Raw genomic sequence first — 22,427 nt, 5'->3', positions numbered from 1 at the left:
TGTGTTCTTCTGAATATTCATGAAACGAAGAAACTAAACTGACACTTTTCTGCTGATAAAATCCTACTTGGCTCCCCAAATCTAAGAATTATTCTTTTTGAAGGGACAGAACACCTAAGTATTTTTCCTAAACCATAGTCTTCTGTTTGTCTGTTTCCATCCATTTCAACTTGAAACATGTTTGTGCAGGGATAATGATAGACCAGGACTCTGTCCTTCACTTATCTTGTACTAAATTTCTCTTTTAAGCTTAAAGATTTAGTTTTAAAAGCTCTCTCTAAAGTTCAAGATGCGCTTTGCAGAGTATTGTTAAGTAGATTAAATCCAAATGCGAATAGATTTTGTTGAATTGTGTGTTTGATTTTTTTAATATGTGCAATTTCTCTATTAGTAGTAAAAATAATACAATATTGGAAAAAATATTTGCAGCTAGGGTAGATGGGGAGATAGAAGGCATCTGAGCAGAAAGTTAATCTTGCTGCAGATAGTTCTCAACACAGTGTTTTCTACTGTAGAAGTAGGAATTAACACAGTGAATTCATAAAAAATATCTTAATTAGAGCTATGGTTATGATTGTCTTTTTAAAACTAGGCATTGATAAGATCCAGCACTTAGAAATTGAATTTGTTTTATTCTTACACCGTTCTCAAAATTAAGATTGATTTGATCTGCCAGCATGTGACCTTTACAAATCACAACACTACTTTATCACTCGATCCTTTTCTGAAGAAAAACTACTTAGATCACACAGCTACCATCTATTATTATCTTGGAATCAATACATTCCTTGTAAAACTCTCTACTTTTCAGAAGTTGTTGTAAATAAAAATGTATAATATGGAAGTGATTTCTTTAGGATAATTGTTGTGAACATAAGATTTAATAAATATACAGTATTTGAAACAAAACACAATTAGATTTGAAGACTCAGATATTACGAAGAAGTTATAAGCAGTAGATTTTATTTTGGAAGTATGGAGATGGAAATATTTTTTCAGTGGATATGATAGTTATTTTTATTCTGTATGTCTCAATGAGCAGTACACAACTGTAAACCAGCAACATTGTGTGTTAGATAAATATGCTTTTCAAGCTAAACAAAATACTTTCCGCACATGAAAAATCTTCACTTAACTGAAAAAAAAAAATTGAAAACTTATAGGTATTTCCTGAGTCTTCATTGCTTTTTCTGACTTTATCCAGAAAAATGAGTGTTTTGTAACTGCTATTAATAGTGTTGTTATAATACTTAAACGTGTTTGTTCTTTTATATACACTGATTCAGGTCTATATTCTGTCTTTTTCAAGTATATGTTATGGCATTAAAAAAAAAGAAAATCACAGATAACCTACTGTTTGTTCGTGTGTTTTCCTCATAAGGATGACCTCAAGATACCAGCATCAGCAAATGCTGGTGGATCGCCATGCTGAGTTACACAGCATAAATGCTGAATCTTAATGAAAGAGTAGTTGTAACTACTTTTATTGGTAACATTTTTTTGTTTTCACCGAGTTCTTCCATCAAAAAAAAATTTTAAAAATACACGCTTTTCATATTTATGCCTTTTTAAAAATACAAATTATGTTTTCCCCTTACTAAACCACCACTTTCCACCAGAAAGGAGTAGTCTCAACTGGAGAGACACCCCCCCCCCCCCCTTTTTTTTTTCTATTTAATGGTGGGGATGCGAGAATTAACAAATTCCCTGCAGTGTGCTTTTAGCTCTTGCAGAAAATGCCATATTAAAACCCGCAGTCTCAGTCTGTGAGACAAACTTGCCCCGGACCGCCAGGTCCAAGCGTGCGCTATGGTGTCTTATGTGCTTCATATCCTTTTTATTTCCTACCAGTTGCTTGATGACACTCATTGTCCTACATAAACTAGCATGCAGGCACACTGGGGGTGTAAGAGAGCGGAGCTGCACTAACTCACCACCACCAAAAGTGGTCCTTCTCTGAGCTGTGCCATTTCTTTCACTCCTCACGCCAGCTGTGGTATTCAGCATGGTGAGATGCTTCAGCTCACTGACCCAGTACAAACTTATTTCTTCCAGTTGAGGAGCTTCCACATGAGGGGGCAGAAGGAGAGTTTTCTGTAGGTTTCCCTGAGAAATAAAACACTGTTACAATAAAATAAAATAAAAATTAAAAAAAAGCCATGCAAGAAAGGAAAAAAGGTGTGTTTAACCTACTTGCAGTAAGGTTAAAATTATGAAATTGCCCATTTTTCAACTGTTATTTCTGACCACCTTCTTGCTACTTGTCTGTCTTGCAACTCTCCATGGGAGAAAACCTTATTCTAAGTGAACGTGTGAACTTCTGCAATCCCTTTTCTGGAAACCCAGCAGGGTTTTTTCCTCACATACTACCTCTGTGGACTCATGAAAAACGAACCCAGCAAAATCAATTGGCTGATTTTCTAGCTCATCCTGATGTACGACTACTAGATAAAGCACTGCAAGTATTCGTGTTGGGTAGGAGGGGAGTGGACAACCACTTTTGGCAGTGGTCTCTTGGTAGTTTGAATTAAGAAATGCTGCAGCATTGTGTTGCTGGGATATTCTAAAATAAAGGTGTAAGAACAACTGTACTGGTCAGGCCAAGCAGTCAGCTAGGTTAATATCCTGTTTCTTTCTGTGCACATATGTGAAAAGGTATGAAGAAATCCCTATTACTTGAGTTGTAAGAGACAGTGAATAGTCGTATCTTCAGTCTCAGTTACTATTTCGTTACCTTGCTATTCATCTCATTAGTTTTTAGCACAACTCTCTGTGGGACCTTTCTCCACAGAGAAAACATTTATTTGTTACCCTATTTTGCTATCATCTGTCTGTTGGTTTGTCTCTGGGAGTATTTTCCGTGTTACACCATAGCAACTTACATTTTTGGAGCCTATCTTGCAAGGAACCTTATCAAATGTCTCCTTTACTGTGTTCATTTTACTTCTGTAAAAAAAATTCTGCAAGAAATTTGGAACTCTAAGAGAGAACTTTTACAGACACTTGGGTATTCTCCACTACATCAGTGGAGTATTATTTATTTTTATATATATATATAGTGTGTGTGTGTACAGATAGACAAACCATGCCTTTAACATTTCTTGACAACTAGTGTTATTCTTTAAAAATCTGAGTTTGATCATTGCAATTCAATAAGCTACTGAGCTACTTTGGAGTCTAAGACCTGCACCTCTTGTCTCTGACGCAGTTGTCTGACAGATGTCTCCAGGACGTTCTTCTCAAATGTCATCAAATTGTTGGGTCGGGGGGGGGGGGGGGGGAATCTTTCCACAGGATGAATTCAGACTTTGCCATTAGTTCGTCTCTATGCTTGTGCTTTTATTGTATTTACATTCTTATAACTTCCTAATATTCTGAAATAGTTTTCAGTTTGGAGGGGTTAGAAGACAACATCTATAAAACTGGGGATGAAAAAAATCCTGTGTCCTCTTGCAATTATCTTACCATTCCTGTTTGCGATCCCCCCCCCCTTCAGGAGTACCAGTCTTGCTGTGTATAGGGAGAAAGTAGATTTTTTTTAGGTAATATTACAATCTTAGAAGATCTTCTAACATAAACATTGTAAAATATTTGCTGTTTTGCTGATAACAACATTTTGAATGAAGAAAAAGTTTTTTACATCCTTTCAGTTACCCAGAATACTCACAGCCATGTAGCTGGTCTTGTCTTCAACTCTACTCTCAACAAGCTGTTAGAAAACATTAGAAGTCACATTTTACCCCCAATGTGACACACAGTAGCTACCTGTGGTGTTAGTCTTTTCAGATTATGATTAAAATGGGCATTCAGATAATTTGCCTTGCAGGGAAAGTTTGGAGATCACTAATGAGAAAGCACACATTCTCATAAACTGAGCAAGCTTTATATGGGAAGTAGTGAGGGATATTGAATTCAGGAGCTCTGTAAAACCCTTACACAAAAGACACCTTCTTAATGAGTCCATTGGGTTCTGTGTGTGTAACATATGCCTGAAATTCTTCTCCTCTTTGCCCGAGTTAAATTCAGCGGTTACCAGTGAAACCTGAAGAGTACATGGAGTGGGAAGGGCTGTAGGAAGAGAGGATGCTTGCAGCCCCTTTGCTGTAAGCTTGGCTATGGGGGTTTTGGGCTGTAGCAAACCCTGACCTGCTATGGAGGATGGGAGGGAAACCCTCCGCTTCCTCCAGCAACTGCTGCTGGCTCCCGCTGGGAGAAAAATCAGTGAAGAAGGTGTATAAATTGATAAAGATACCAAGACTGGGAGAGAGAGGCTTATTTTGGCACATAAAGGTACATTTTTATATAGTTAAATAGTTTACATTTCCCAAGAGAGTGCTTCAAGCCACAGTTTACATGTTGTATCTTTTACTGAAGGTTGTGATTTGTGATTGTTTTCTCTGTTTGAAACATGGGTTTCAAAGCATTACGCACCAGTGGAGCTTCACTGACAAGTATTTTTTTACGCTAAATAAGCTTGCTATTATGTGTTCTTTATGTAGTTTGTAATATAACTTCTAAAAGGGAAAATTTGTCATAAATCTTAATCTGTGTTGTCTATTAGGTTTGCTTTGTTGTCGTGAAAAAGTGGATTTGGGAAACTCTTGAGAGGCACATATGAACCTGAACAGCTAGATATGAAAATATTAGAGGCTCTGTATTAAGTGCTTTGGACATTTTCATACAATTTTGTTCAAGATTTTTTTATATAGAATGCACAGCTGCATGTGGATCGTAAATGATTATGGAAGGCAATTAAATAGCCATGAAAGAAACAGCTATGGTAATTACAGATTGTTTCCAATCAGTATGTTACAAACTATTTTTTTCATACTCATCGCAAATTCTGAGATTCTGACTAATCACTCTAAGGTGAGTTGTCAAAGCTTATTTAAAAATGGAATACTGGAATTTTAATCATTCAGCAAGCAAGTCAATATTTTTACAGCAATAGGCTAACTCATATATATAAGTGTGTGACCTTGAAAATTGTATGTGTAATTTTTTTTTTCCAGACATTAGACTCCTTGCTGTAGTAAGATTAAGCATATATGTAAGTATTAGCAGGTTTAGCAGCATATGGCTGTGTACACATTCCGAAAATCCATTTGTTACTCTTTTTTTTTAATTTAATGCCTGTTTTGCTCTGAGCCTGGACCATAGTTCCCTCTTCTTCCCTCCTCCCTGCTCCAATAAAAATTAATGAACAATGTTTTTTACTGCTACCAGTAAGCTTTAATGATCTTAGTAAAAAGAGACAAGCAATTAATTTGTCGAAATTCTTCCATTTCTCAGCACACAATTCAAAGTGTGTACGTCTTAGGGAGAGACAATGGGAATCTGATAAATAACAACTTAAATACAAGTATTTTTTTAAGATTTCGTGTTGACAGTGCATTCACTGAACTTACAAACTTTAAAACAATTAAACGATGCAAATCTTTCGTGTAGGTGTTTTCCATCATTCATCATTGTTTTCAAATTATTTCAAAACTTAGGAATGAACCTTAAACTGAGATGCTTTACTTGGTTTGATTTATTACTGACAGTTATGCATATTTCCTAGATTTTTTTTTTTTCAAAAATGCAACAATTGAGATGTAAAAAACTAAAAACTGATCAAAATTGATAGTCTTACATTAATATTTCTGTTATATGTGCTGGCTGTGTTTTAACAACAAATTAGGAAATATTTAATTGATTTTTTTTTTCTTAGTATAATTTGCATTGGTGCTTGCTGGTATGAGGGATATAACACAATAAATGAATTATACATGGCAGTCATTATACCAATTGGTATTTCTTGTTTACAGCTGAAGATAAATTTTTAGCTCTTCATTTTTGTTTGCCTTCCGTTTTTAATATGGTATGTCATGAAGATCAGTGGTGGTAAGCAAGTCCAACAAAAAAATTCGTGTTCATGAGCACTGGTTATCAGTGTTCATCGCAGCAGCCCAGAAGGACAGTGCTCTGAGCTGGACAGTAAAACCTGCTGGTAGAAATTTATTTAAATTCATTGGATTGAATGAAATGCCTCTTCTGCTCTGCTGCTCAGTTTCCTTCCACACTTCACCAGTAGAAGTGGGAGAAACCCAAACTTTGACTCTCTTCCCAACAAGAAAAATCACCAAAAATTGTACAGAGCATGGTGTTACTGGCTGCTGAACTTATAGTATGAATTTCTAGATATGCCTTCTGTACGCTGGCTGTCTTACTCTGTCACGGCCTTTGGGGGAGGTATTTTGTCCTGAAGAGGCAGGCTGGCTTCTAAGACTTTAGTGTTCATTTAGGGCGAGAGGAGACGGCCTCAAGTTGCACCAGGGGAGGTTTAGGTTGGATATTAGGAAAAATTTCTTCACCAAAAGGGTTGTCAAGCATTGGAACAGGCTGCCCAGGGAAGTGGTTGAGTCACCATCCCTGGAGGTATTTAAAAGATGAGTAGATGAGGCGCTTAGGGACATGGTTTAGTGGTGGACTTGGCAGTGTTAGGTTAATGGTTGGACTCGATGATCTTACCGGTCTTTTCCAACCTAAATGATCCTATGATTTTATAGATTGTGTGGCTAAGGAAAGCCTGCAACTGCCTTTCGTGGACTGCAGCTCCTATTATTCCTGTCTGTAAGTGCAGTAGCTGCTCTGTTAATGGTCTGTTGAATATACAGGCAGCATACCTGCCTGAAGTTGGGGGGGGGGGGAATTACAAGCTTAAGAAAAGGAATATTAAAAATTGCTGTATCATTTAGAATATATATAGTATATGTAAATTCTACCATAAAAACAGATGCTTGAATTGCTCTCTTTACCAGACACCTAAGACTATCTTGTTACCCTAGAGTTGTGTAAAGGAGCCTACGCGTTTATTAGGATCTTTTAGTACCTGACATAATCTAGACCTACACATGGTGCTAGTGTAATTTTTTTTTTTAGAGCTGCAGAGAGGGTCATACAAAATGATCAAGAACTCAGAATACACTATGACTGTCTGGATTACTCAGTTTTACAGAGGATGTTTGTAATGGGAGATTGTAGACGTGCAGCATTTGAGAGGTGGGAAGCTTATAACCACATTTGACTCTTCGTGCAGCGTGCTTCTGACAGTCTGTATAGAATTGAGATATTGAGGGAGCTTTTAAATTAGAAACAGAGACTTTGTCCTGTTCTCAGAATGATAAATATCTATTTCTGGTATTTTCTCTCAAGAAAATATTAAAACAAAATTCATAGCAGATGAGTGCATGCACGCTGGGTTTTTTTGTTTGTTTTATTTTTGTGAAATTGCTCATTTTTAGCCATGTTTGGGGAGGTGTGTGGGGAGGTGGTTCTGAGTGAAGGACGCTTGGGAGAAAGGTTATCCTCCTCAGGATAGAGTGCTCTGGTTCTTTCTGCGAAGTCTGAGAGAGGAGTTCATTGATCTCAATAATGAAGACATTGAAAAGTCCTTCAGCAAAACCAGGGAGACCAAATTTGACATTTTGTGATATATCTGAAGTTATTTGGCGAGAAGGAAGGAAATGGGGAAAACATGTCAGGTAACAAACCACAACCTTCTAGGTCTTATTTAAACACTAGGGATTGGGGAGGGGGGTGGTTTGTTCCCTGCGGAGAGGGTTTGGGGTTTTTAGGGGGGGGGGGGGGGGGTATTTTTTATTTGCGAGGGGAAGCATTGTAATCTTTCATTCTCCCTTAGGTGGTCATCTTCCTTGACCATCAAGCTGATTTCAGCCAGAGAAAGAAAAGAATTAAATAGATGGGTAAAAATACTTAAATGCTATGCTCTGCTGTATTAACTGGCAGATTTTTTTTAGTATCAAAGAATACTCTGGCTTTCTTCATGGTTAGACACAAACTCGTGGTTCAGTGCAGCAGCCTTCAATTGGATGCGTGTTAGAGTTCAATAAAATTTCAAGTTAAAAAAGTTTTAACCAATCATCTTTATTTGGAAAATGAAGCATTCACTATAATACAGATCCTTTGCATATGTATTTTTAAAATAAGCTTTCTTGGCCTAAAAGAAGGTTATAATTTAAGTGAAGGGAGGAGAAGGTTCAAGTAAACAGTAATTAATCCCTTAAATACTGTATTGCATAGATTTGTCTTGCTCTGACAGATACTATTTTCAAATAAAACTGCATACTGTATGTGTATATATTGACAGCCTTCCAGTGTACTTTTTAATCACAAGATTAAAAAGGAACTGGCAGTGAATTTACAGTCTTTTCAAGAAGGCCTGAAGGGGAGTATTCTCAAGTGGTAGTCTTTGGAAAACAGGTGATTATACTGCTCATATTTACTTTTAATAAATGTTTTTCAAGTGCCACTGTTTCTGTGCATCAGTACCAGATTGCCTGGTTATAATACGTATGCTGACATCTGCCTACTTTATAATTAAACATAGGCCTACTGTACATCAAGTAGCTGAAATAGCTAGAGCAAATGTGAGTGCTGGTACTGTGTGTATAACTGCTGAATGTTGTCATTCCTTTGTGCTCCTATTATTTTTGTACTCTAAGCGAAACAGACTAACTGCTGCTAAGAAGCTGTCAGGGGATGCATGTCAAACACTAGGTGTATCATGCGATTGGACCGGTGCTGGGATAGAAAAGTCAGTGGTTGGAAGGAGGAAAAAAGTGACCTTTTTCTCTCAACATTGTCTTTACACTGAAAGGAACAGATGAGTTTCTGAATTATTCACAGTACTGGAAGGTTATAATCATTAGCAATGGTGGCGGCAGCAGCAAAAGTATAGAGACAGGGGTTGGGGTTTTTTTGGTTAAAATTCGTGATTCTGAAGCTCATCAAAGGATTCATTTCACAAAACTGTCTCTGGGTATTTGGGTATTTAAGGTCTGTGGGAGTGAGGGCAGTTTCTTCCAAAGGATCAAGAAAGAATATTTTCTTCTTTCTTTTGTAAGGATCTGTGTTGAAATAAAGGTTAATACTCATCACAGGTCTTACAAAGTAATGGAACAAAGAAGCTCTGTGAAAAGGGTTTGCTGTTTCAGCAAATAATCTCTGTGAGTCGATTACAGTGTTAGTAATAAAGCAGATCTTTTAACCCATAATATAATTACTAGATAGATAAATTACCTATCCATCTAAACAAATAAACCAATTCCCATAGTAGTAAAAAGTACTTCAAACAAAGATAGGCGGTAAGATTGTTTTGGTTATAACTGATATGTGGTGGAAGGTAAGGCTTTTCTTAATGTCATGTAGAGTTTTGCCTACTTGAAATACAGACTGTTCATAGTTTCCTTGAAGTCGTTAGCTTTTAACAATACAGTCTTTAAAATTCTTTTGTTTCAGTAGGTCAAATTTAATAGGATAATCTCTAAAGTTTCTTCTCTTTTTTTTTTATTCTGAAAGTTATTGATGCTTATTACGAATTTGGAAAGTGAGCACTTGGATGCAGTGTGTAATAATTATGCCATGATTTAGCATGCATGTCGCTAGTGTCCTATGACAAACACTCGTCAGTCAGACGCTATTGCCCAAATGAGAGCTTGGGTGGCAGCATCTATTATTATCATTACTCGCTACTACATGTTACTAAAGACAAAGGTTTTGCATATGGAGTAAGGAAAAAGCAGTGGAAAGGGGCAGGAGAGCTAATGATCTACAGCTCTCAGGAACCCAAGTTTTTTTTAAATCTTCCAAAGCTTTTACAGTTCTCCATTTGCTTTTGAAAGCTATTCCTTGTGGATGGGAAGATGCGCTCTATTGATACACTCTGTATCTTCTTAAGATAAAAGGGCATATGCCATAGATAAAGAACTAAGAATTTCCTAGTAGTCCAGTTAATGTTTTAACAGTCCAATAGACCATAGTAATGTAGAAAAGCCTCTTTAATAATACATTTAAAATTGTTAAACAAAACTTCCAAGTGCCTACCCCTTTTTGGTGTTACGCTCACCCTTCCAGTGTTCCTCTGGGTTGTGAGGGTGGAAACAAAATGGCAGGCATGCGGGGGTGTTTCCAAGAAGTCACCAGCATTCCCTGCCCTCCACCGCAGGGATCATGGTGTTCGTGGTGGGGCTGGCTTGCTTCCTTGATCTTGGTCCACTTGGGGCTGTTTTTATATGTTTTACTATAGCCTGCTTTATTCTCATCAATTGCCAGCTCATGTTTTGAAAGTTGCCCCAAAGCCTCCCCCAGCCTCAGCTGACATAAAGGGCTTCTCTCTGTTACCCTACTACTGTAGGGTGTCAGACTTTCCCCGTGGTGTTTTCAGGGACAGGCAAGGCAATAATTGCTTGACCACCTGGCAACTGTTAAAACCAGCTCAGGTCAAGACAACCCCAGACAGATCCTGAGACCCTGTGCTGCCAGGACAGTGCAAAGCCTCTGGCCTTTCACTAGCATTGGCAAGAATCATATTTATTGGGCTACATCATATATAGAAATACAATTAGAGTAAAGCTTTCTGAAATTACGAGCATCTGGCTCATATTTCCTGTCTGAGAGAACTGTGTTGGTCAACGCTATCAAATGCACTCAAAACAGACTGACTGAAGTAATAGCTGCAGGTCAGAAACTTCTTATTTAAATCTGGCTAAAAAGATCTTTTTTTTTTTTAATGATAAAACAAAGTAGATACAAGCAATAAGCTAATGCTGTGCTGCCTAAGGAGAAAAGGTAGTCTTCTCATTTTCTCCAAACCCTCTCAAACTCTTTCTTGTTGCTCTCCTGGCTTCATGACTCTCCTTCGTGCCACACCAAGGCCTGGCTTCAGCAGGAGAAGTGTGGGATGATCCTGTGTGCGTTCAGGCCTGTTCGGTTGTAGAGCGCTGGAGCACAGGTTTGCTCCTGTTGGATGAGTGTTTGAACGAGGGCATCTGCAAACGGGAGAGGAGGGAAGGGAATGCTATTACCATTGCTATTGCCCTTCATCTTGCTTTTTTAAAAAATAAGGAAAGCAGTTCTGTTTGGTTTGTTGTTGTTTTTTTTTTTTTTAAAAAGCAGTTTTAAACTTAATTTCTTGTAAGCATCTGCCAAATCCTGTTGGCTTCCTCTTCAGTCGATAGGGAGAACAGAGACTCCCTCAAAAGACTCCCAAGTCTTTTTTTTCTGTCGTTGCATGAAAACCCGGACTCTAGAGTTTTATCACCAGGTGTCTGGCAGACGGTACTTTGCAAATCTGAATTATGTCTCATTTGATGAAGCCAACCTGCTTCATGATTTTATGGATAAGGCATTCAGAAATTGAGACTGACAGATTGCTTTCTAAGAAAACTGTATTGTGGCCTATCACAAGTGTGGCGCACACTGAACTGGTATGCTTAAGCTTTCAGGACTGACATCCTAGTGAGGTAAGATACTACTTCATTAGTTTCTTATATTGTAGCTGTTACTTAATCACTGTGACACGATCTCTAATTCAACAGTTCTACAGGACAGTCAGTGCCCTTTAAACCAGAGTCACATACCAGCCCGCAGTGTTTTTGTTGCTGTTGCTGTGTTGTTGTGAAAGGTAACTAAATGCTTAAATAGGTTGTGGAAGATGCAGCCTCACAGCAATGTTTTTGACTTGCTGATAGACAGTACTTTTCCTCTCTGAGGCAGCAGCTCCTGATAAATCTGGCACCTCTGCCAAAAACTACTAATTTCTCCTTCAGGTACACAGGAACATAGCCCTGTGGGGAAAAACAGGTAAGACAATTCAGAGCAATACATAGCAATATTTTGCTGTTATTAGTGATGCTGGTTTTGTTTCCACAATAAATTTCATTTTAATTGAATAAATAGATAAAAGGATTTTGGAGGCAATTACAGTTTTATGTTTTTCTAGTTTCAAAACCAGTGTAGAATTTATCTCCACAATGGCATTTTGCACCACAAAACATTTGTTTTGTCACTTAAATTTTAAAATTTCCACCCATGTTTATTTGGATGGGGGAGATTCCCCTGTTTTTTTTTCAGGGTAGGGGGAAGAGAGACTATTTAAAAACTGAACTTACATAGTTACAAGAACATCCCTGCCTTGCCCCGTTCTCCAGTACTCCCTGGTTATCTTGGTTTGGTCACGTTTACCATAAAGAACTCATTATTGTGAAGAGACAAATTATCAGCATTAAAGTGTTTTGGAATATACAATTGCTGAAGGGGTAAGAGAATCAAATTAGTGACATAAATTTCCCAAGCTGGCTTGACTGAGGTTAGCTACATAGTGGTTTTAGTTATTTTAGATTCAAAAGAAGATGACTTCTAATAGTACTTTCCCCACAACGTGTCCTTCACAGTTTTTTTATTTTTATGTATATATGCATATATGTAACATTTATTTTTATATGTGTATATATAGTTAGATGTGCACATATACATTTCACTATCTTTGTAATGTTCAATTAAGCTTTTTAAGCGCTAGGGAAGCAAGATCTGCATATCAATTAAAATCTGATGGTTATGTGCCTAGTCAGGCCACAGGGCTATAAAATGTCTCCTCACCTTTCCAATCTCTTACCTGCTGTGCTCTAGTCTCCATCACTATGTTTCAAACTCTGTGCAAGTCTGTCTTTCTCTATTACAGCTGTGCTTGCTGTTTGTGGGTTTGTTTGGGGTTTTTGTTGTTTGCACTACTTGCTGTCTGTGTGTGAGAATTCTTTGATTACATATACTTAAATTCAGTTACATGGAGATCCTAACTGACATAAAGGAATATTAAGATTTCCTTTATCCCTCCTGTTCCCCCATATGAAAGATAAGCTCCCCAAATACTGGCATATATCCTATGTTAAATCTTTTTCTTTCTGACACCTACTTCTTGGAAACCCCAATTAATTTACACACACAAAAATTGTATCACTAATCCTGCCCAACAGCTCCGTGCAGCACAAGGCAGTCTGCGCATGAATTGGAGGTGTGGAGTAGCCTATTCATTGTTCCCAGCTGAATGAGACCCCCCCAGAAGATGAGTATGTCTGGAGACGATAGCCGAGCCATGTGAACCCCTTCATTCACCCTGCTGGGTGTGCTCATCCTTTCACCTGGATGCGTTAAGAGCCTGTGATATTCATCAGACCGGCTCCAGTCTCAGGGTTTATCTACATCAGTGGTTTTAAAAGTGCACTCTTCTGCCAGCATCGCTGCATCTGCACAATAAATTTTGCTAACTTAAGCTATGGCTTCTAGTAAATTCAACTATGTTGGCAAAACTTTTCAGTACCGACTGGGTCTCTCAGTACTGTGTGTTTTTAAGGGTGCTCCTCAGCTGTGCAAATACAGAGGCAAGATTTTGATGACACCAACTTCAGGTATAGGTGCTGGGCATTTTCTCCCTTTTCTGATCCCTGCATTTCTTCAGTCCTGGCCCACTCCTCAGGAGTAGGAGAGATAGATCAGAATTTTTCTAAAAGTTTAAATGCTTCTGAATGTAGCTAATGCAGTTGAAGGAACTTCTCAGACTTCCTACTATGCTATAGGGTCCTTCACTTTAGGATGGACATGAGCCCCTCTACTCATGAGAGGGCTTTATTATTTTATATTTTCAATTTATTTTATTAAGAGACTTTTTTAAAGGATAGAAATTGCCCATCCTTTAAAGGTCACGTTCAGATCTGTTGCTGAAGTGAATTGTTACTTTAGTTAGAAGGATTTTTAATCAATGATTGTACTAAGAAATCCTGAGTGTTATCTTAAGTAGGAATTTAAAGGATTTAAAGAAGCAACTTCCCTCCACTCCAAAAGCATAATGTGAAGGTGTTCAACAGTTACTGTAGAAGCTTGTGCTTCTTTTGCAAAATTGGGATCTTCTTGCAGTGAAGCATTTTTTACAAGTCGAGACTGGTTTCTCTCAGAGATGTGAGCACAGTGGACCAGGTGCTGTCATTGGGCTCTGCCAGCAGCAGCTCTGCTGCATCCCCGTGGTAGAAATTTGGCAGTATGTGGAAGCACAGCTGGGTGCCTTACCTACAGGTAACACACACCAGTGGAAGAGGAGGTCAGCAGGAGGTAGTTTTTTGTCCTACTTCCCCAGCTTCCTGAAGGAGGCTTTGCTTTATTAAAGGTTAATTGTTTGTTCTTTACGTACTGTTACCAGAGAGGATCTTGGTTGGTAGTCAGCTAGGGTCGTGCCGGAGTAGGCTGTGTAGATGCTTTCAGAGAGAAACACGGTCCTTTGAACAAAATTGCTAAGTACTGTGGGAAATTTTCTCTCTCGCATAGTTAGCCAAAGAATTTACTTTAAAATGCATTATTCTTTTGTTTGCCCTAATCAAAGTCCTAGTTCTGTTGAAATTGGAGACAAAACCTGGGAGGTAAGAGTGGAACAGGGTGATTACAGGACAAAAAGTTTTTGTATGACCTTTAAGGTAAGACTAAAAACCTGATGCTATGAAAGGGATGGTTGAAAGAGAGTTAGAACAGGGATTACAGAAAGGAAGCGATCCAGCAGGGCAAACAACCTCCAGCCTTTACTGTCTGCTGATGTTGGAGAGTGCTCAAGAAGAGACAATTAGAGGTTGTGACAAGAGGACACAGCTTGTGCAGAGAGGGAGGCAGGAACCTGGGGACTGTAGAGGAAGACATGACAGCTGATATGATCTGAATAGATGGGATAGTTAAATACAGTAGTAGGGATTGCTAATGTAAACTTGATTAAGTTAAACAATGCTTTACTACATGTTATGTAGGCATTAGCTAATAAATTTTCACACTACTGTGTTAGGAGTGGTAAATGAATGTTGTGTCAGTATGAGTATACAGTGCTCCTCAAGTTTCTGTGGGGATTTTTTATCATGTTTGGGCCTCTTCTTGTTTGTGTCTGTGTTTTTGGTTTGTTGCTGTTTTGAGAAAGAAAGTCGGGGGGGCAAGGAGTTAAGTTTGAACAAAACAGAGTTCTTGAGCATAAAAAAAAATTGGCAGTATGTTTTTGTAGTATACTATATATATTATATATGCACTAGTATACTAGTCACTGTTGAGGTTAGTCACTAAATAATTCTCCAGGTTTCCAGGCTGCAACAGTATCCTAATTATAACGTGACTGAGACTGAAAAATCTGGTTACCCATCAGATCATTGTGAAAAGAAAAATCTTCTTGTGAATGTCTCCTGTTTATCTGGAATTTCAGCTTTCACTATGAGAAGCTGTTCATGGAAACCAAGGCTGATGGTGCATGTGTATCCCACGTCATGCGACTACACCAATAGCTTCAGCACCTACCCTTCGCTATTCTTTCTTCCCTCTGCAGTGTGTCCTCAATGACATAGAATGATAGAATCATAGGATAGTTTGGGTTGGAAGGGACCTCTAAAGGTCATCTAGTCCAACCCCCCTGCCATGGGCAGGGACATCTTCGACTAAATCAGGTTGCTCAGAGCCTTGTTGCAGTTTCCTCAGGTCCTCCTTTCATTTTCAGACACCTTCATGATATTTTCAGCTCAGCCTTGTGACTATGTGCCCAGCTCTTGCATGTCGCATGTAATATATTTCATTTCCCTTATAGTGACTTGAGAGATGTATTATTTTTGAAACCTCACTACTGTCAAATTGTTTGAAATTAACTCTGAGTTGTTGGAGGGCGAGTTGAATGATCGACAGCCTGTTCAGATGGAGAGCTGACATAGCTTTGCTCTCCAAACAGAAATGCAGAAACCGTTGTGTTGTGCGCTCTGCTTGGGGATTCAGGGACTGTGGCACCTTTGCTGATGCTCATGGCTTGTTACATGTTGTTCCTGTGTCAGGTTCTCCATCTCGCTTGTTTTAGTTTTAAAAATCCCTAGATTTCTATGGCTTTGTTCCAGAACAAAAGTGGAGTATGTGGAAGAGCTCTGAGCAGGTGTAAAAGTAAACTTGGGATATACCATTCAAGAAGGAATTATACTCGCATAAATCAGGAGACCATTGAGATAGGTTGAGTAAGAACACGGGGGGGGTGGAAATCGTGTGTAAAAGATGGAGGTGGGGGGAAGGAGATGATGGCATAAAGGATGAATTTCAAGTTTAAAGGAGTGGAGGAAAGTATTTAGGCCTTTTTAGTTGCTGCTGAGTAATGAATTACCCAATGCTGACTCTCAGAGTTTATTACTTTGCTCTGAAGTAAATGAGGCACAAAGTTTCTCCCTTCTGAAATTTTCTTTGTTCTCTCCCTCCGCTCGTTTTTTTTCTCTTAAACTCTTCTCTCTTTCTATGCTTGCTGTGTCATTTCTCCTCCCCAGTGTTGCCATACTGAGTGCTAATGATTCTGTCTCCCTCCCCTTTCTGTCCTGAGCTCATTTTGGTGTTCATTTTTTCTTTATACTGCAGCATTTCTGCTCTCTTAACTTCCTTTGCCTCTCCATCTTTTCATCACATCTTCCCACCCTCATTCTTTCTACAGGAGCACACCACATTATTTCACTCTTTCGGGCTTTGCGTTCTCTTTCTCACTTAGCTCTCTTGGCCCTTCAAGATAACACACCTTACTCAAATCTCCCAAATTAGAGGCAGACACTTCCTCTCAAGATCAGAGTTCATGACAGTTCCTGCAAACGGTTTCTCCCAAGGAGGAACAGAAATTGTCAGTGTAACCCTGTACTGAGTTCCTCCGAAGAGGCTGTTCTTGTTCAGAGAGCAGTTTATCCAGTGTCTTAGCCCTCCCTCCTTGCAAGTTATGTTTTTCTGCAGGGCCTGCTTGGCAACTTAACAGCCAGCACAGCCCCAGGCTGTATGCATGCATAGCCAACTTAGGGCTGTTTTCAGTTTTCTGTTCTGAAGGTTTGCAGCCTTGCTGTGCTGTGCTGGAGGGCTTCCAGCAAGCAGAAATAGCTGTAGCTCCATCTCAAATGCTGCTGTACGATCTTCATACCCTCACAGGAAGATGCCATCCAGAGAAGTACTCCCTCCACTCCCGTTGTTACAGAGAATGCGTCATCTCTTTCTACCCATATGAGGGAAGGCATGAGGTGTTCTTTCCTTCCCCCTGCCCCAGGTTTCAATTTAAGTAATGGCAACAAAATTTTTACACAAACATCAACCTCTTTGACTAACCAGGACCCCGCAGAACTCTTTGTCTTGCTAATTTTCCTGACTCTTATTGCAAGAAACTTTATAACGAACATAGAGTACATTTATCTGTTGTTTATTCTGTCTCTAATGAAGTTGAGATTTTTAGATGGACTACGTAAAGTAACTTTTTATTAACATTACATCCTGTAGTGATGGTAGATACGAGTGTTAGAGTTCCCCTGACTGATGGAGGAAAACGCTTAAAGAATATGCAATATTTTTTACTGGTCTTCCTTTTTCTTTTTTTTTCCCTTTCTTTTTCGTTCGTAATTTAATTCTAAAACGTAGGGATAGTTAGTGACTTAAGGAGGCTTTTTTAAATTTTAGTTTGTGAACTGCCTGCCTGACAGGCCATCTGTTTCCCACTCCCCCTTAAGAATGCTGACTTCGGATGCATCCTCTCTAGTTTCTGTGCTGGAAGACAGACTTTTAATATTAAGAAGTGAGTTTCTAGATATGATGACCTGAAATGTCCATGTATTAAGAGTCATCAGTTTGACTAATGGCACACCATGGCTACAGATCATCCTAAGCACCTCTTCAAAGTGTCATTTTTCCAGCTCAGTTGATTTCTGACATATCTCACTTTATCAGCCATTGAAGTGGAAATTTCATCACTCTTTTATGACTTTTGGGTTTTTCTTAGTATTTGTTTGTAATAGGTTTTATGGGTGATTAGTTGTGTGAATTGTGAGTATTTTTGTGGACAGGAGATTTTCTTAATTTCTGCATATTGCACTTAGGCTTTTCAATCTACTTGTTACATGTATCAGCTGAAGTTGCTTTGTTCTTTTGCTATTAAGAGGCATGCAAGTACTATACCTAGTGCAAATTGTAACTAATGTAATATTTACATTAGTAAACAACTACAGATTAAAAGGAAATTATGATTAAATTAAAATAATGACACTTGCAGTAATGTATCTATTCAGCAGCACTACTTAGACATTATATTCGGCAACTGTTGTCAATGCTGAGAATAGGCACTGTCTTGACTCGCAGCCCGTAAAATCCTCTGCTTTTGTTTCAGACAGAAGTTCAAGCCTGCTTCTTCTCCCAAAAGTCTTTTAATGCCTGTGTTTATGAAAGGAAATCTGTTCCCAATCTAAGCAAGCGTTCAGACTGTGCTTGTATTAAGGGATCAATGTGGAAGGATCAATGATTCTTAATTCATAATAATGGTAATTAGTAATAAAAATAATAATTCAGTAATAATAATGCAGGCTTTTGAATGTAGCTGGGAACACTGTTGTTCTTAGGAATGCCTAAATTGTTACATTTTGGTGTTGGGAGGGAAGGTCGTGGTATGTAATATATAAGTTCCTTCCCTGGCTCAGTTTTGCTGGCCTCAGGGAGGGAAGAAGGGCTCTGCTCTGAGCAGCGTGCTGCTTTCCTTACTGTTCCTTCTCCTTGTGAGACTGAGTAGGAGAGATCTTGTTTGGCCTTCTTTGTAACAGTATTTTGTACTCTGTTACTGTTCTTCTGTAACAAAGAAATCTACTAGTTTTATCCTCTCATTTTTGAAACCTTTTCTATTCCAGCACTGTATATATTAAAATAATGACTCTTGTTATTCTCAGAACTAGTTCTGTTTTTGCTTTCTATGTTTTGAGGTGTCTAAAATGGATATACACATTGAAAGGGATTATAATACACGCTATAGTAGATCCATAAATCGACCTAAGCAGTCATATAATCTTTTCTATACAATTATCTCTTCATTTTGGTTACAAACATCTTTATTTCTTACCTTTTTACTACTTCACGCCTATGTAGATTTTTAGATATCAAAGGGCATAAAATATTGAGGTATATTTAGATTTCTTAATCAGTTACCTTGGTGTTCACTGAACCAGGTTTAATGCTGGAAGAAGGTTCTCTGAGTGAGAGATGGGGAGGGAGCACTGTGTACGTTAGGCAGGATTACCATCCTGTTGCCAAACTGTAATAACCCTTTGGGGAGCTCGGAGTTGAAGCTGCTGAATTAAATGCAATAATTTTCCATAACAGTTTAAAAGGCCTGCAGGCATGCTAAAGTTGTAGCTGGGTGTTTTAGATAACATTCTGTAGCATGACCCTAAAGCCTCGTTTACATCTTGGCAATTAAAATATATACTACATTTTACATCTGTTGTACTTTTCCTATATTGCAGTGTAGGGCTTTAGTGTTGAGGCTTTTTTATTGTAAAAAAGGTAACTGGTTTTTTTTTTCCTTTTCACTACAGTGACTTTATTTCACGTTGCAATAGGTGATTAAGGGGAACTGCTGAAAGGCTGTCCTGGGGAATTTTAAATACAGTGTAAAACTTCTACCACTGTAGTGGTAGAAGCGTCAGTCAGCTTTGTCTGTATCTGAGACTTCAGTCATCAAAGCTCCCACAGTAGCTTCGACACTTGTGTGTGAATATGCCTTGTGCTCTGTTTTGGTGTTTACACTTGGGCTCTCTACAACACTTAGAGTAAAAGAAAGAATTTTGATAACCTACTTGTTTTAATTATTATATGTATGTACCTTATCTGACTTGGTAATTAAATATTGTGCTAAATGTGCTAATGATGTCAGAGGTCTTCAAAGTAGCCCGGCACATAACGGAGTGAGTTTTGTGGTCCCAGTGACCTGGTCATGTACAAGAAATGCTTCTCTGGTTCTCCTGCTTCCCTTCTAAATTAAGTTAAAAGAAATAGGTAAGTATTAGTTTAAAAACGGGCATCTCCTTTTTACGGTTTTGAACTGTTTTTAAAATTTAGAGTGACACTGGGAAAGCGCAGTCTGACTGAGGCTGCAGTCAGCTAAGCTATGCACACAAATGGGATGGGCATGACTATATAACAGCTGACATGTCAGTCTGGTGATTAGCGTACACTCTCCTGTTTAATCCAGCCAGGAGCCTGTAACATTGGACAGATCACTGAAAAGGTCGCGGGAGATCCCAATGCTCAGTGACACAGATGAGCATCCTCAGGTTTTATACTTAGAAAAGCATTAGACAGAGACTTGAAGTAGTGGCATGCACCTGCGAAGTCTTTTTTTATTGTCTTCAGTATATGCAGGCCATTTCATGTTAGCATTGTAATACAACATGTAACAGTATTTAGCACAGCTGTTTTGACATCCTTTTGTGAGTGGGTGAGTTAGTAGTTCAATAGCTTTGTAAATACTGCTCTATGAAAATTCTTTCATTTAATTGGAGCGAAGCTATTCGATGGACCATAAATATTGACATATGGGCAAAAATTACTTGCAGATGAAGGCAAGTGTTTTTGTAACATGTCACAAAATAAACTTAATTTTATTTGGTTTAAAAATTTAATCTGATTTGTCAAAAAAACTGTTCATGCGTCAAATTAGTTGCTGTGTTCCCTTGAGTTTGTATTGTACTCATTACCAATATTTCATCTGAGCTTCTTCTAAGGCATAGTAAAAGAAAGCTAGTCAGTGCATTTGGGTAACTCCCCCTGGGATGCAGCTTTTATGTTATAGAAGACAGAGGAGAAGAAAAAATGAAATATGCTCAAATTTGTGCAACAGTGGTTCATTTAAATCTGAAGATTTGAGTGGGGAAAACTTGTTAATATTTTAACTACAGTGATCTTTATAAGAAAGGAGCTGAGCAGGTGCAGTAACTGACAGTTTGGTTTTCTTCCTTAAAATGTTTTTCCCAATAATTGAAAATATTTCTCTAAAGTTGGGGGTGAGGGGTGTTTTTTTAAAAAAGCGGATGGGGGAATTCATGATGGAACAAGTAAGTCCTGCACAGTCCTGAGACTGTAAAACATCCCACCGCAGTAGTAAGACTTACAGTTCAGATCTTGTAAAGCCATCTGCAAGTCTTCCTTTGTTTGACTTGTCATTGCTGGCTTACTGCTTAAACGTTAACACTGATACCTGTTTCTGTATTCTGCAAGTATGTTTGTGTTCTCTCTTTCTGTTTGTGTTCTGATCGTGGTAGGGAACATTTATTTGTAGACAGATCTTTAAGATAGCTTTTATTCTGTCTCCTTCTTTCAGATATGTGTAATAATTTCAAAGGCATGAGCCTGAGGATGTTAAATGTTTCCTAAAACTTGCTCAGAGATACTATTAATTTTTAAAGGTACAGGTTACTGAAGGTAAACAAGTGTTTTGTATAATGCCAGATTCAAAAAGATCAGGTTCTTAAATCTTACAGGATTTTTTTTTTTAAATGCCCACAAAAAATCCACTAGTCTTCATTATTGTGGCAGTGTAATCATTGTTAAAGTGTCTCCATAATGTGGTGCTATTGAACAGCCTGTATTTTTTTAACCTTTTCATTCTTTGCCTGGAGAGGCAACAGATAACCCAGAAAACTGCCTTTTGAAGTTTTATTGAATTAATTGACTTCCGTGGGAAGCAGATCAGTACTTCCTCATGCTACAGCATAGATTAAATCTTTGAGGATTTTAGGTTGGTATAGTAACAAAGTACTGTGCAAAGAAGGGTTTGGATTAATTATAAATGTTTTTGTAAATTTCATCTTTGATGAATAGTGTATGTCAGTTTTCCCAGGGCACAATTTAGAGACATTAGGAATTAGTGGCCCTTTAAAGTCTTGACATGCGTAGATGAAAGGGCAGATATTGGACTAGATGACCTTTAGAGGTCCCTTCCAACCCAAACTATTCTATGATTCTATATGCTACTACATGAAGTCTTTACACTGCAAAAGAATACCTGTGTGTATTTGTTAATAATGATTTTTAAAATCACAATTCAGTTTAGTGTTAACAAAACACAAAGTTTATAAAATGTCCAGAAAATTGTTTTTACATGGAAAGAACTTGCATTCATTAGTCAACTATTTTAAAATCTGAGTGTTTCATATAAATTAAAAAGGCATGCTGCATGGGCACGCAGACATCTAAATAGTCAAATTTAATAAACTATTGTGTAATAAAACATTTTTTCTGATTATGTACAAATATTTCAGTTTCTTTTTAACAACTTAACGTTTGAAAATGTAATAAATATAGAAGAGAGTTTGCTTAAATGGAAGGCTTTGTAGCTTTGTCTTTTAGTCTAAGTTGAGATTCACACAGGTCAAGAAATGCATGAGCTTTTCAGAGAATTTCAAAACAGAATGATAAAAGACCAGCTGCCATTCACAAACTTGAATTACGGTTCTGTAGTGAATTAAATACTCGCTAAAAATCTTTTCAGGAGTGACAACTAATTAGTTTGATATTAAATGTTTAAAATGAAATAGGTGAAGAGTTCTAAAGCAATGTTCTTTGGCAGAACAGAGTGCAAATGGAGTTGGCTGTTGCTTTGTGATATGTGCTGTAAACTGTCATTTTAATTCTACGTCACAAGGACTTGGCTGATAGTACTTCCTAAAACAGTCAGTTGTGGTATTTAAGTACTTTAAATTGAGGGGAGCACCCAGGAGAAAGTTCTTCTTGAGACAAAGGAGAGAACCCTAATATAT

The 22,427-nt window shown here is 38.0% G+C and overlaps 1 protein-coding gene across 9 annotated transcripts in view; it reads left to right on the top strand.

The window, feature by feature from the left end:
• TENM3 (teneurin transmembrane protein 3) overlaps window positions 1-22,427 on the top strand; it is a 432,264-nt gene that overhangs the window by 85,926 nt on the left and 323,911 nt on the right. The window lies entirely within an intron of this gene.

Source organism: Aptenodytes patagonicus, chromosome 4 (assembly GCF_965638725.1).
Source record: "Aptenodytes patagonicus chromosome 4, bAptPat1.pri.cur, whole genome shotgun sequence".
Taxonomy (NCBI): Eukaryota; Metazoa; Chordata; class Aves; order Sphenisciformes; family Spheniscidae; genus Aptenodytes; species Aptenodytes patagonicus.
Note: the sequence above shows the minus strand (reverse complement) of the source record. Positions and strands in the feature narration are given on the sequence as shown.